A 12,524-nucleotide genomic window follows, 5' to 3' on the forward strand; every position below is an offset into this window, starting at 1 on the left:
AACCACGTGGTATTTATTTATTAATACTTTTTGAAGGGGCGTATCAGGGGCAGAAAAAGGAAGCACTGTTCAGCTAGTGTGCTTACATTAGCATGTGCTTACATTAGCATATGCTAACTGAATAATGCTGACGAACGCCAGTGCCCTTCTTGCCTCATAAATAGGAGGCAGTAAGTGCTCCTGCATTATTTTTATTCTGTGGCCACATGCTAATGCTAACACTAGTGCATGACCAGGAAAATACATAATTGAAAAAGTTCAAGTTTACGGCCGTGCTAGAAATGGGCTTAGCACATAGGAAAGTCCCACGTTAGGATGTGTTAAGTCTATCTACTAATGCAGCTCAGTTAATAGGCCCCAACATTTCAAAAAGATATTTGTTTTAAACAAAGCAGCTGAAGCTTGTAAAGAGTATACCAGAAAATGTATAGATCTCAAATTTCTAGCTTAGTTTTCAGATTTTTCCAATTGAGAATGAACGGCAACAGGATCTTTCACTACAGTCTGTGACTCGTCCTTTAAAGACAACCTATTCAGAAACCAAAAAATCCTTGCCTTTTCTATTTTTCTCAAGATTTCATGAGGGATTCCACCTTCAAACTCAAATCAGTAACAAAAATGTTAATATGACCAAGTTGCAAAGAAATCATACCCTCCAGGCACATTATGGCTGACTAAATAGAATCTAATGTTACAACTGCAGACTTGATCAGTGTTTCACTCCAGAAGCTCTTCCCAAGGCTGCACTGGATCTACTTCCCCTCTTACTTGTGTAGGCTTTTCTCCCAAACTAGGAAGCCAACTTGCCTCGCCTTGCCTCCCCACCACTAGATCTTCCAGGGAGTGATTGCCATGGTCAGGATAGAGGTCACGTTCACCACTAATGCCTCTCCAGGACGGATATGCAAAGCTGCAAACTGCTCTAAGATTCAGCTTCCACCTTTGTCATTGGCTTGGGTGGTGAAGATCTGTAGTTGGGGCTTAGACAGGAAGTACAGCCTCAATGCCAGCTCCAGCTCCCTCACTGAACAAAACTCCAGTGCAGGCATCCGCAAACTCCGTCATGAGTTTCTATGTAGCTGGGAAGGACTCAACTGGATACATCTTCAATTTTCCCTTGCATTTCACCATATTCAAAAAGGAAATAAAGCACCAAAGATTCACTCAGGTAGAAGTTGAACAGCATCATGGATCTCAGGATGCTTCCATCTTGGCTCCTCTTCTGTAGTATCTCTTTATATATTACTGTCCACCTATAAGAAAGTTCACAGTCTTCTAAAATAGCAGCAGGATGTGAAGAAGAGCTTGCTGGTAAGTAGCTTTTCTTTTACAGGCATGACATTCTTGGCAAGATAGGTGGTTGGCATTGTTTCCTGTAGACCAAAAAATCTGGTGTTCCCTGGAAGGTTTTCTATCCATCTGTTAGTCATATCTGACCCTCCTTAACTTCTGAGATGTGGAGTGGCATTTTCTAAGTCCGACTTTGGACATTTTGAAAAAAACATCTAAAATCTGAATAGGAAGAAGGTAATTTTCAAAAAAGGAAAACGTCTATCTTTTGTTTTCGAAAATAGAAGCTTTTGTGATTTGGACGTTTCGTTTTTTGGTCAATTTTCAAAAAAAACAAACGTCCAAGTGCAAAATGAAGTCATTGGGATGTAAGAGGAGCCACCATTTTTAGTAGACTGGTCCCCTTGACATGCCAGGAAATAAATAGGGCACCCTAGGGGACACTGCAGTGAACTTCATAAAATGCTCCCAGGTACACATCTCACCACTGCTCTCTTACCTTGTCTGCTGAGCCTTCCAAAACCCTCTACCCTTACAGGTGACGGGGGCACCTATCTGTGGGTACAGTAGGTTTCTGGTGAGTTTTGGAGGGCTTACAGTTTCCTCCACAAGTGTAACAGGTATGTGGAGGTAGGAGCCTGGGTCCACCTGTATGCAGTGCACTGCACCCACCACTAGACTACTCTAAGGACCTGCGTGCTGTTCTAATGGACCTGAGTATAACATCTGAGGCTGGTATAGAGACTGGCAAGTAATGTTTTTCATCACATTTTTGTGGGGTTAGTGACCACTGGGGGAATAAGGGGAAGTCATCCCTGATTCCCTCCAGTGCTCATCTGGGTATTTAGGGCACATTTTTATGCCTTATTCGTTATAAAACAGGTCTAGCTCAAAACATCTTAGACCTGGACGATTATGTTTTGTTCCATTATGGCTGAAAAACATCTACGTCTTAGGAACATTCAAGTCTGGTCCTGAACACGCCCCTGACACAACCCCTTGAGATTTGGACGCACTTCTGACGGATTTCAGAGAAAAGCGTCTAAAAATAGGTTTTGAAAATACTGGTTTGGATGTTTTTGTTAGAAAAATGTCCAAATGCAGATTTATGCCACTTTTTAGACATTTTTCTGTTTTGAAAATGAGCCTAATAGCGAGTTGAGGGTCTCCAAAGTCCTGAGTAAAGAACACTGGGTGAAAAGAACACTTCTTGACAGTGGAATAGACTCTAATATAGAATGCTGACATGGAGAAAGTATGTGTGTGTTTTTATGTGGGGTAGGGGGTTAGGGCACATGCTGGCCTGCTATGCATAGCATACTAAAAACGTAATTTTTCTTTTTAATTTCCAAAAAAGTAGGTCGTGTAAGTATTTGAACTGCTGTTTAAATAATGTAATGAAATAACTGAAATATGGGGAAGCTGTTTTGCCTTCTTGTCGTCAGATCGTGCTACCCTCACATCATGAACACATACAGTACATTTCTTCCCACTCTGTTCCAGTTGAAGCTGATATCATCAGAGTGACTGTCCAAAAAGGTTTAATGAGGCACCTGCATATTGTAATGAAGCTAATGATTTATTGTGTGTCATAGAATGGGAACTGACCCGAAACCACTTGCAAAGGGAACTTAGACCTCTTGATAGTCATTATCAAATATAGGACAGGATTAAATTTGCCTGAAACAGCAAAGATGTGTTTTGCCAGAAAATGTTCTTTCAAATCGAAATGAATCAATTCTCTAATGCACACACTTTCATTCAAGTATGTGAACTCCTTCATGTTATTAGAAATTAAATTTAACCCTTGAACAAAAGATGCACATTTTAAAATGTAAGCAAGCATAGTCACATCTGGATTTTTGTGTGTATGTGAAATTTATTTATATGGCATACACATCCTTTTCTTATTCTCATTTCACTCTTTCCCCCCCATCTTGTCCTGCCTAATTATGCTCTCACCTATCCACCCTTAATGTTTTGTTTGTCCTTGAGATAGTCTAAATACCCGGTTACTTACTGCATGTGTATTAATTTGCTTCTTGAAGTTATTATAATTTCTGTTAATAGTCTGTACATTATTATGTTTTATTACCTTATTGTTTGTTTGTAAGCCACATTGAACTTGAGTCTATTTCAGGATAATATAGGGTATAAATTTCATGAATAAATACATAAATAAAAGGAAGATTGTCTTGTCAATTTGCTAAAATACAGATGTGTATATTATACTATTTAGTATTTATTATTTACTTAGGAGCCCTTTAGGTGCTAAGCATGCCTAAAACATATACAGTGGTGGAAATAAGTATTTGATCCCTTGCTGATTTTGTAAGTTTGCCCACTGACAAAGACATGAGCAGCCCATAATTGAAGGGTAGGTTATTGGTAACAGTGAGAGATAGCCATCACAAATTAAATCCGGAAAATCACATTGTGGAAAGTATATGAATTTATTTGCATTCTGCAGAGGGAAATAAGTATTTGATCCCCCACCAACCAGTAAGAGATCTGGCCCCTACAGACCAGGTAGATGCTCCAAATCAACTCGTTACCTGCATGACAGACAGCTGTCGGCAATGGTCACCTGTATGAAAGACACCTGTCCACAGACTCAGTGAATCAGTCAGACTCTAACCTCTACAAAATGGCCAAGAGCAAGGAGCTGTCTAAGGATGTCAGGGACAAGATCATACACCTGCACAAGGCTGGAATGGGCTACAAAACCATCAGTAAGACGCTGGGCGAGAAGGAGACAACTGTTGGTGCCATAGTAAGAAAATGGAAGAAGTACAAAATGACTGTCAATCGACAAAGATCTGGGGCTCCACGCAAAATCTCACCTCGTGGGGTATCCTTGATCATGAGGAAGGTTAGAAATCAGCCTACAACTACAAGGGGGGAACTTGTCAATGATCTCAAGGCAGCTGGGACCACTGTCACCACGAAAACCATTGGTAACACATTACGACATAACGGATTGCAATCCTGCAGTGCCCGCAAGGTCCCCCTGCTCCGGAAGGCACATGTGACGGCCCGTCTGAAGTTTGCCAGTGAACACCTGGATGATGCCGAGAGTGATTGGGAGAAGGTGCTGTGGTCAGATGAGACAAAAATTGAGCTCTTTGGCATGAACTCAACTCGCCGTGTTTGGAGGAAGAGAAATGCTGCCTATGACCCAAAGAACACCGTCCCCATTGTCAAGCATGGAGGTGGAAATGTTATGTTTTGGGGGTGTTTCTCTGCTAAGGGCACAGGACTACTTCACCGCATCAATGGGAGAATGGATGGGGCCATGTACCATACAATTCTGAGTGACAACCTCCTTCCCTCCGCCAGGGCCTTAAAAATGGGTCGTGGCTGGGTCTTCCAGCACGACAATGACCCAAAACATACAGCCAAGGCAACAAAGGAGTGGCTCAGGAAGAAGCACATAGGGTCATGGAGTGGCCTAGCCAGTCACCAGACCTTAATCCCATTGAAAACTTATGGAGGGAGCTGAAGCTGCGAGTTGCCAAGCGACAGCCCAGAACTCTTAATGATTTAGAGATGATCTGCAAAGAGGAGTGGACCAAAATTCCTCCTGACATGTGTGCAAACCTCATCATCAACTACAGAAGACGTCTGACCGCTGTGCTTGCCAACAAGGGTTTTGCCACCAGGTATTAGGTCTTGTTTGCCAGAGGGATTAAATACTTATTTCCCTCTGCAGAATGCAAATAAATTCATATACTTTCCACAATGTGATTTTCCGGATTTAATTTGTGATGTGCTATCTCTCACTGTTACTAATAACCTACCCTTCAATTATGGGCTGCTCATGTCTTTGTCAGTGGGCAAACTTACAAAATCAGCAAGGGATCAAATACTTATTTCCACCACTGTACATATACTGCAGCAGGACATGTTTATCCACTCCTACCCTAGCTGAGATAATATTTAATCATCTCTCTGACCTCATGTGCAACTTTCTTCCTACTTTCTTACATATCTATATGTTACATCTTTGCTTTACCCTTCACTATCAATTATAATGTTCTATTACGTATTCTGTTGACATTGTAAGTAGTATACCATGCCATACTTTGTATTGTTTTTGAATATTTTTACCACTGTCATTGTCTATTGCTCATGTTTGATCTATTCTTACTGTACACTGCCTTGAGTGAATTCCTTCAAAAAGGCAGTAAATAAATCCTAATAAATAAAAATAAAATAAATAAATAAAGCAGCATAAGTGACCTATTGCAGGATATGCTAAAGTGTTTCCGTTTTAGTTTTGCTAATTGTGTGGTCATTTCTTTTTTGTATTTTTGGCGGGGGTATGTCAGGGGCAGAGAATGGGCATGGATGCAGTAATCAGCTAATGTGCTGACATCACCGGTGTGTTAACTAGTCAGCACATCCATAACATGGGAGCCCTTAGCGCCTCCTAAATAGGAGATGGTAAGTGCTTACACAGTATGAGAGTCTTTTACTAAGCCACTCACTGAACTGGAAGCACCACTGGGCTACCACAGCAGCCTGGCAGTAGTTCCCACCTCCAGCACATGCCATTTCTGGTGCTATAAAAATATTTTTATTTTTGTAGTGCCAGTGTATACCTGCTGGTAATTGGGCAGTTCCATGCGCTGCTCGGTTACCATCAGGTTAGCGCAGGAGCCTTCAGTGCCACCTCAATAGGTGGCTGTAAGTGCTCCCCCTGAAATGGCACACGGCAAGTGCTTCACCTGCTGCACGGCCATTTATTTTTTAAAAACCCAGCCTTTTACCCGCAGCGGTAAAAGGGGGCCTCAGCGCGCATCAAAAACATGCACTGGCCCCCTTTTGCCACAGCTTAGTAAAAGGACCCCTAAGTTTTTTTTTAATGGCCAATCACTAATGTTACTATTAGCACTTGGCCAGAAATAAAACAAATAGGAAAAAAAGCTCTTTTTGACAGTTGCACTAGAAATAGGCTTCAAGCATGGTAAAGCCTGCAGCTTAGTATAAGGGCCCTTAATTATTTTGTTGAAGCTAAAACTTTTTCCTTGGTAGCTGAAAGTGAGTTGCATTCATCTACATTAATTCTCTATCCCTAGAGCAGAGCTTCCCAAACTGTAGACTGGGACCTCAAATGGGATCACAAAACCCGTGTTCGTGATCTGAATGGGCTATCCATTTTCTGCCTCTCCGGAAGGTGGAGTCACAAAATTTATTTGGCTGTGATCATGGGGTCACAGCCACATAAAGATTGATAAGTACTGCCCTAGACAGCTTATAAACTAAAGGCTACAGGGCTTTAAAAATCAGCTGGCGTTAAATGCTGAGATGCCCATAGGAATATTACAGGCATCACAGCATTTACTCCCAGATGATTTTTACCGCGAGCTTTAAACATTAGCATGGCTTTGTAGAAGACCCCCTAAGTTTACAAAGAGGTATTAACATTTTAACTTGCATTATTTTGTGTGTGCATGCATTCATGTGATTTAACATGCATTATTTAATGCAAGTTCCATTATTCTCAATAGATTTGTTTACTGTTAATGTTCATTCATTGCATTAATTTGTGCTAAATCTTAGAGATCTACAAATGCAAAAAATGTCAGCTTATTTTTTTCCCCAATCTTCAGGCCTTTTTCAGTCTGCTTGAGTCATTCTTTTTCATAAAACATTTTAATACAAAGTTTCCATGCATGCAAATTGATTATATTTTTATTTTTTAGGTTTTGCTCACACCTTTTTCAATAGTAGCTCAAGGTGAGTTACATTCAGGTATACTGGGTATTTTTCTGTCCCTGAAGGGCTCACAATCTAATTTTGTACCTGAGACAATGGAGGGTTAAGTGACTTGCCCAAGATCACAAAGAGTAGCAGTGGGATTTGAACTGGCCACCTCTGGGTGTCAAGACTGGTGCTCTAACTGCTAGGCCACTCCTCCCTCATGTGTGTTAAGCAATAGATTTATGCATATTAAACATATATATGTTTAGACGCCCTAGTCACAATTTACCTATATAAGTACCAGCATTTATACATGCATATTGAACAAAAGTTAAAAACCCAATTTTAGAAAGCCAGGATTTATATGTGTAGATCTACAATATGTACATATGACAAGGGGACAAGGTTTGAGCCGGCGGTAGTTGCAGGTCGCCGTGTGGCAACCAAAGGGCCCCTATGTCAGCAGATTCTTTTCTAAAATATTACCAGAATTTGACATATCCTGACATGGGATCTCTCAGTTCTGATTTCTATGTTCTATCTAAAATGGGGCTACATGCTTGTTCTAATTTTTAAGGCATGCCATAAACCAAATTTATACTAACAAATGCACATTCCCATTAAGTGGAATCTAATCTCCTTTAACATTTTAGGGCTCCTTTTACTTAACGTGTGCTAAAAGATTTAGTGCATACTAACAATTAGCACATGCTAAATACTAAGAAACCTATTTAATTCCTAATGGCTTCTTAGCATTTAGCACATGCTAATTGTTAAAATGCACTCAATCTATTAGTGTACCTTAGTAAAAGGACCTCTTAATGTGTTTACACACATTAGTAAATCAAGCCCTAAATTTGTGCCTGAGGAAGTGGACAATGAAATGATTAGCCCAAGGTCAAAAGAACCATAAGCCAGATACTGACCCTGGTTTCTTTGGTTCTTAGCTTGTTTCTCTAGCTTACCAAAAAGAAGGTAAAATGTAACTTCTAAATAAGCCATGATGGATGCTCTCATTTGGCATATGTTTTAGCTCTGATAATGCATCAGAAGGATACTGACAGCAAATTTTACCTTACAAATCTAATTGATTTATTTTGTTGGGTAATCAGGGAATTAGATAAAGGGATAGTACTGAATACAATGAACTTACATTTCAGCAAGGTCTTTGACTGTGTTCTTCACAGAAGATTCATTACTAAATTGGGCATGCAGGGCCGCAGGGTGAACTGTATTCAATATTTTAATAAGTGACATTGTAGAAAGGCTAATAGGGAAGGTGTGCCTCTTTGTGGATGACATGGAGATCTTCCATATAGCTGAAAAAGGAGAGAGAACAGAAAATGAATGTAACAAAACTAGAGGCATAACAAAAAAAAACAGTTATTGAAGATTTGGGTTTAAAAATGTGCAAGACCATAATATAAGAACAATGCTCTAAAAAGGCATAATTGGACACTGTGTATTTAAATATTAACCTTTGTTCTGCATATGTATATATGATACACCAATGTTAGCCTCAGAATAGGCAACATGGTGGTTTACAATGATACATACAATATATACATAAGAAGGGCAATTTTTAAAAGCAATTTACCTAAGAAAAAGAGCCATTTGACAACTGTTCATCATCCCTGCAGGTAAAAGTGTTCATGTACTTTTTGCCCTTATATGGCAGCTGGACTTCTAGCTATAGTAGCTATCACTAGGTGTTAGGGAGCCATTTTAAACCCAGGACTGATGAACAACTGGTGATCGGTTTATATTGGATAATAATATATGTCATATCAGGAATGTGCACCATCTGTATAATTTATCTGAATTGTCTGGAAATGTCTATGTACCAAAAAGTCCCAAAGATTCTTTCTTCATGAAAACAATATATTCAGTACCATTATCTAAGGGTCCCTTTTACAAAGCTGCGTTAGCTGCTGGTGGGTGCCTAATGCAGCAAAAAATAGAAGGCCCCTTTTACCAAGCTGCGGCAAAAGGGGGCCAGCGTTGGCATGTGTTTTACACGTACGCTGAGGCCCCCTTTTACTGCAGCTGGTAAAAGGGAAGTGTTGCTTTCCTACAGGAAATGGCCGGGCGGCAAGTAAAGCACTTGCTATGCCACCATTTCGAGGGGGAGCCCTTACCTGCCACCCATTAAGGGCTCCTGCGCTAACCCGGCAGTAATCAGGCAGTGAAGTAAATGGAGTTCTCACATCCTGCCAGATTACCTCCGGGTATACTCCAGTGCTACAAAAATAAATAGATTTTGTAGCACTGGAAATGACAGCGCGCTAGGGTTGGGAAGTACCACTGGGCTGCTGCGGTAGCCCGGAGGTACTTCCTGTATAGTGAGTGGCAAGCCTGTGTTGCGCTTACTGTCACTTAGTAAAAGGAGCCCAGAGTGTCACAGGACATGCTAACATGCTACAGTGTCCTGCAGTAGTTCTAGAATGTGTCACACTAACCATGTACTAATTTTCTTTGAGCTGGCATGCCTGGTGAGGGGAGTGGGCATTCCCATGGTAACCAGTTATCTTGTCTACATTACTGTGTGCTAATTGGTTAGCACATAGATAATGCATGAGCCCTTCCACATACAAAATAGGTGACAGTAAGTTCTCACACAGTAATGTTTAAAAATGTTCATGCGCTAACGGCATGGTCATTTATATAAAAAATAGGAAATCAGGGTTTTTATGGTCACAGTAAAAATTACCTTAGTGTGTGGGGAAGACCCACGTAAAGGATGTCCTAGGGTCTATTTTTACTATATCTTAGTGAAGGACCACTAAGTGGATAATGGCACAGAATGTGTGTGTTAAACTCACTCAGTTCCTGCTGTAATCAATCCAGCTGAAAATTCATATATTTTTTTTTATCAACATTGAAAGATAGAGTACAATAACAAAAGTAAATTATGTATTCTAAGAATTCAAGCAGCTAATGCATAAGCGAACAGTTAAAATAGACTATAGCAATTAAAGAAAACAAGCAAATAATCACATCATGCAAATTGTTCATTAGAACAGAATAGATAGCAAAACAGACTATGCCAAGAAAGCAAAGCAGAAACATAGACATTATTACTTTACTATTCAAACCAAACTATAGTAACAACATCAACCGCATGTATATTCATTCATAACAGCAATTTCAGACACAACATTGCATTAACCAAAAAAGGAAGAAGTTGCAATTGTTAATCAAAAACAAATTGTTCACTTACTCATTCAAACAGGCATAATGGGACAGGCATCATATTTCACCCATATGTAAGTGAAAAATGTATTTGTCATAAACTGTCATACCTTGTATACTTTCATAGGTCAATATCCAATCTACTAAACATATATCCCAGGGGCGTAGCCAGACTTTGGCGGGAGGGGGGTCCAGAGCCCGAGGTGAGGGGGCACATTTTAGCCCCCCCTGATGCCGCCGACCCCCCCCGCTGTCACCACCACCACCTTTGACCCCCCTGCCGATGACCCTCTCGACCCCCCTCCCGCCGACAACCCTCCCCCGCCACTGCCTACCTTTGCTGGTGGGAGACCCCAACCCCCGCCAGCCGAGGCCCTCTTCTTCCGGCGCAAGGCTTTGTTCTGTTTCTGAGTCTGACGTCCTGCACGTCAGACTCAGAAACTGAACGAAGCCTTGCGCTAGAAGAAGACCTCAGCTGGCGGGGGTTGGGGTCCCCCACCAGCAAAGGTAGGCGATGGCAGGTTGTCGGCGGGAAGGGGGGGTCGAGAGGGTTGTCGGCAGGGGGGTCCAAGGCCAAATCTATGGGGGCCCAGGCCCCCTTGGCCCCACATAGGTACGCCAGTGATATATCCACAGATTCTATATACAATATATGGGCACCATTCCAAGATATGTGTCCATCTACCCCCTCCTTTTTATAAAGCAGCGCTAGCAGCTGCTGGTGCTGTAATGCCGACACAACCCATTCAAAGTGAATGGGCTGTGTTGGCATTGCCGTGCAGCTTTGTAAAAAGGGGGAGGTCAATTGGCAAAAAAGCCATTTAGTGCCAATAATTGGGTGCTAATCACATCTTGCTACATGATATTCTATAATAACATGTGCCTATATCCCATAACGAGCAATCCAAAAGGGGGCATGGCCATTTGAGGTTTAGGGGAGTTCCTGAAATTTGCATACAATGTTATAGAATACCAGGGATGTGCATCAAAATTGGGCAGTGAGATCTGCACTCAATGCTATTCTATAATGGGTACTCATCTTTGAGTTCCCCTCCCCTTATTATAAAATAGATTTCCCCCAAATTCTATACATGCCATTGAAAATTGCACACAGAATTTAATTGAACAAACCACATAAATCCCACATCTGGGAATGCCTCGCCAACACATACTGCATGTGTTGGGCACTTTTCAAGATCCCCGTTACTGAACATAAAACACTGTTTGACGTGTTGAAATGCCTTTGAAATTTGCCGCCATGAAGCCTTCTTCAATTATCTGAAAGACATCTAAAAAAAGAAACATAGGAAGAAATTTCAATTTTTTTTTTTAATTTTCTGTAATAACAATACCACTAGTAAAAATAAACCAACTCCAGGTGTTTATGGATAAGGTGCTGTCATTTTAGAGTATAATTACTGTAGCACTAAGTACATTTTCTTTAAAAGTATATTATTGCTATTTCTATTTTTGTTTTATCACAACTTTCCTCTCAGAAAGACTGTTCAAAGTAGCTTGCAATTAATTTCAAATCAGTATGTCATTAATGTAACAACAAATATAAAATGTATGAAACAATGAATACTGTGAAACAACCCTTAAATAACACACCTAGAACCCCTAATATATATTCATTTCTTTTTAATCAAAAGTAAAATCCAACAACCTCTCACAGAGGACTAGGGACAGTTTAAGAGGTAGAGTAACCAAGCCACATTAAGGGGTCCTTTTACTAAACTGTGGTAAAAGGCGGCCTGCGCTAGCATCATTGTGTGTTTTTGAAGTTTGATGAGCCCCCCTTTTACTGCAGCAGACAAAAGACTCTCTCTCCCTCTTTTTTAAAATTAAGAAATGGCTGTGCGATAAGTGAACCACTTATCGCATAGCCATTTTAGAGGGGAGAACTTACTGCCACTCAGTGAGATGGCAGTAAGCGTGCTGGCCAATTACTGCTGGGTAAGCGCCGGTGCTATAAAAATAGAAAATATTTCTGTAGCACCAGAAATAGCTCATGTTGGGGGGTAGTTCCAGATTGGCGTTCAGCAAGCCCATTGCCACACACCAACCCTTTAGTAAAAGGGCCCCTAAGTGAATCATGTTAAGATAATGAATAAGCATAACCACTTTAATCTCTATGTCGAATATGGTCTCTCCATAGTCGATGACCTAAAGAATGATACAACCCAATTTCGTACTCAGGAACGTTCATGTATTACTATAATTTATTCTTCCTTAACATATATATGCACATGATATATATTTATACCATGATCTGTTCACGTATGTTATGTTACATGTATGTTACCATGTATGTATGCAACTTAACACATTACCAT

Source organism: Microcaecilia unicolor, chromosome 2 (genome assembly GCF_901765095.1).
Source record: "Microcaecilia unicolor chromosome 2, aMicUni1.1, whole genome shotgun sequence".
NCBI classification, from domain to species: domain Eukaryota; kingdom Metazoa; phylum Chordata; class Amphibia; order Gymnophiona; family Siphonopidae; genus Microcaecilia; species Microcaecilia unicolor.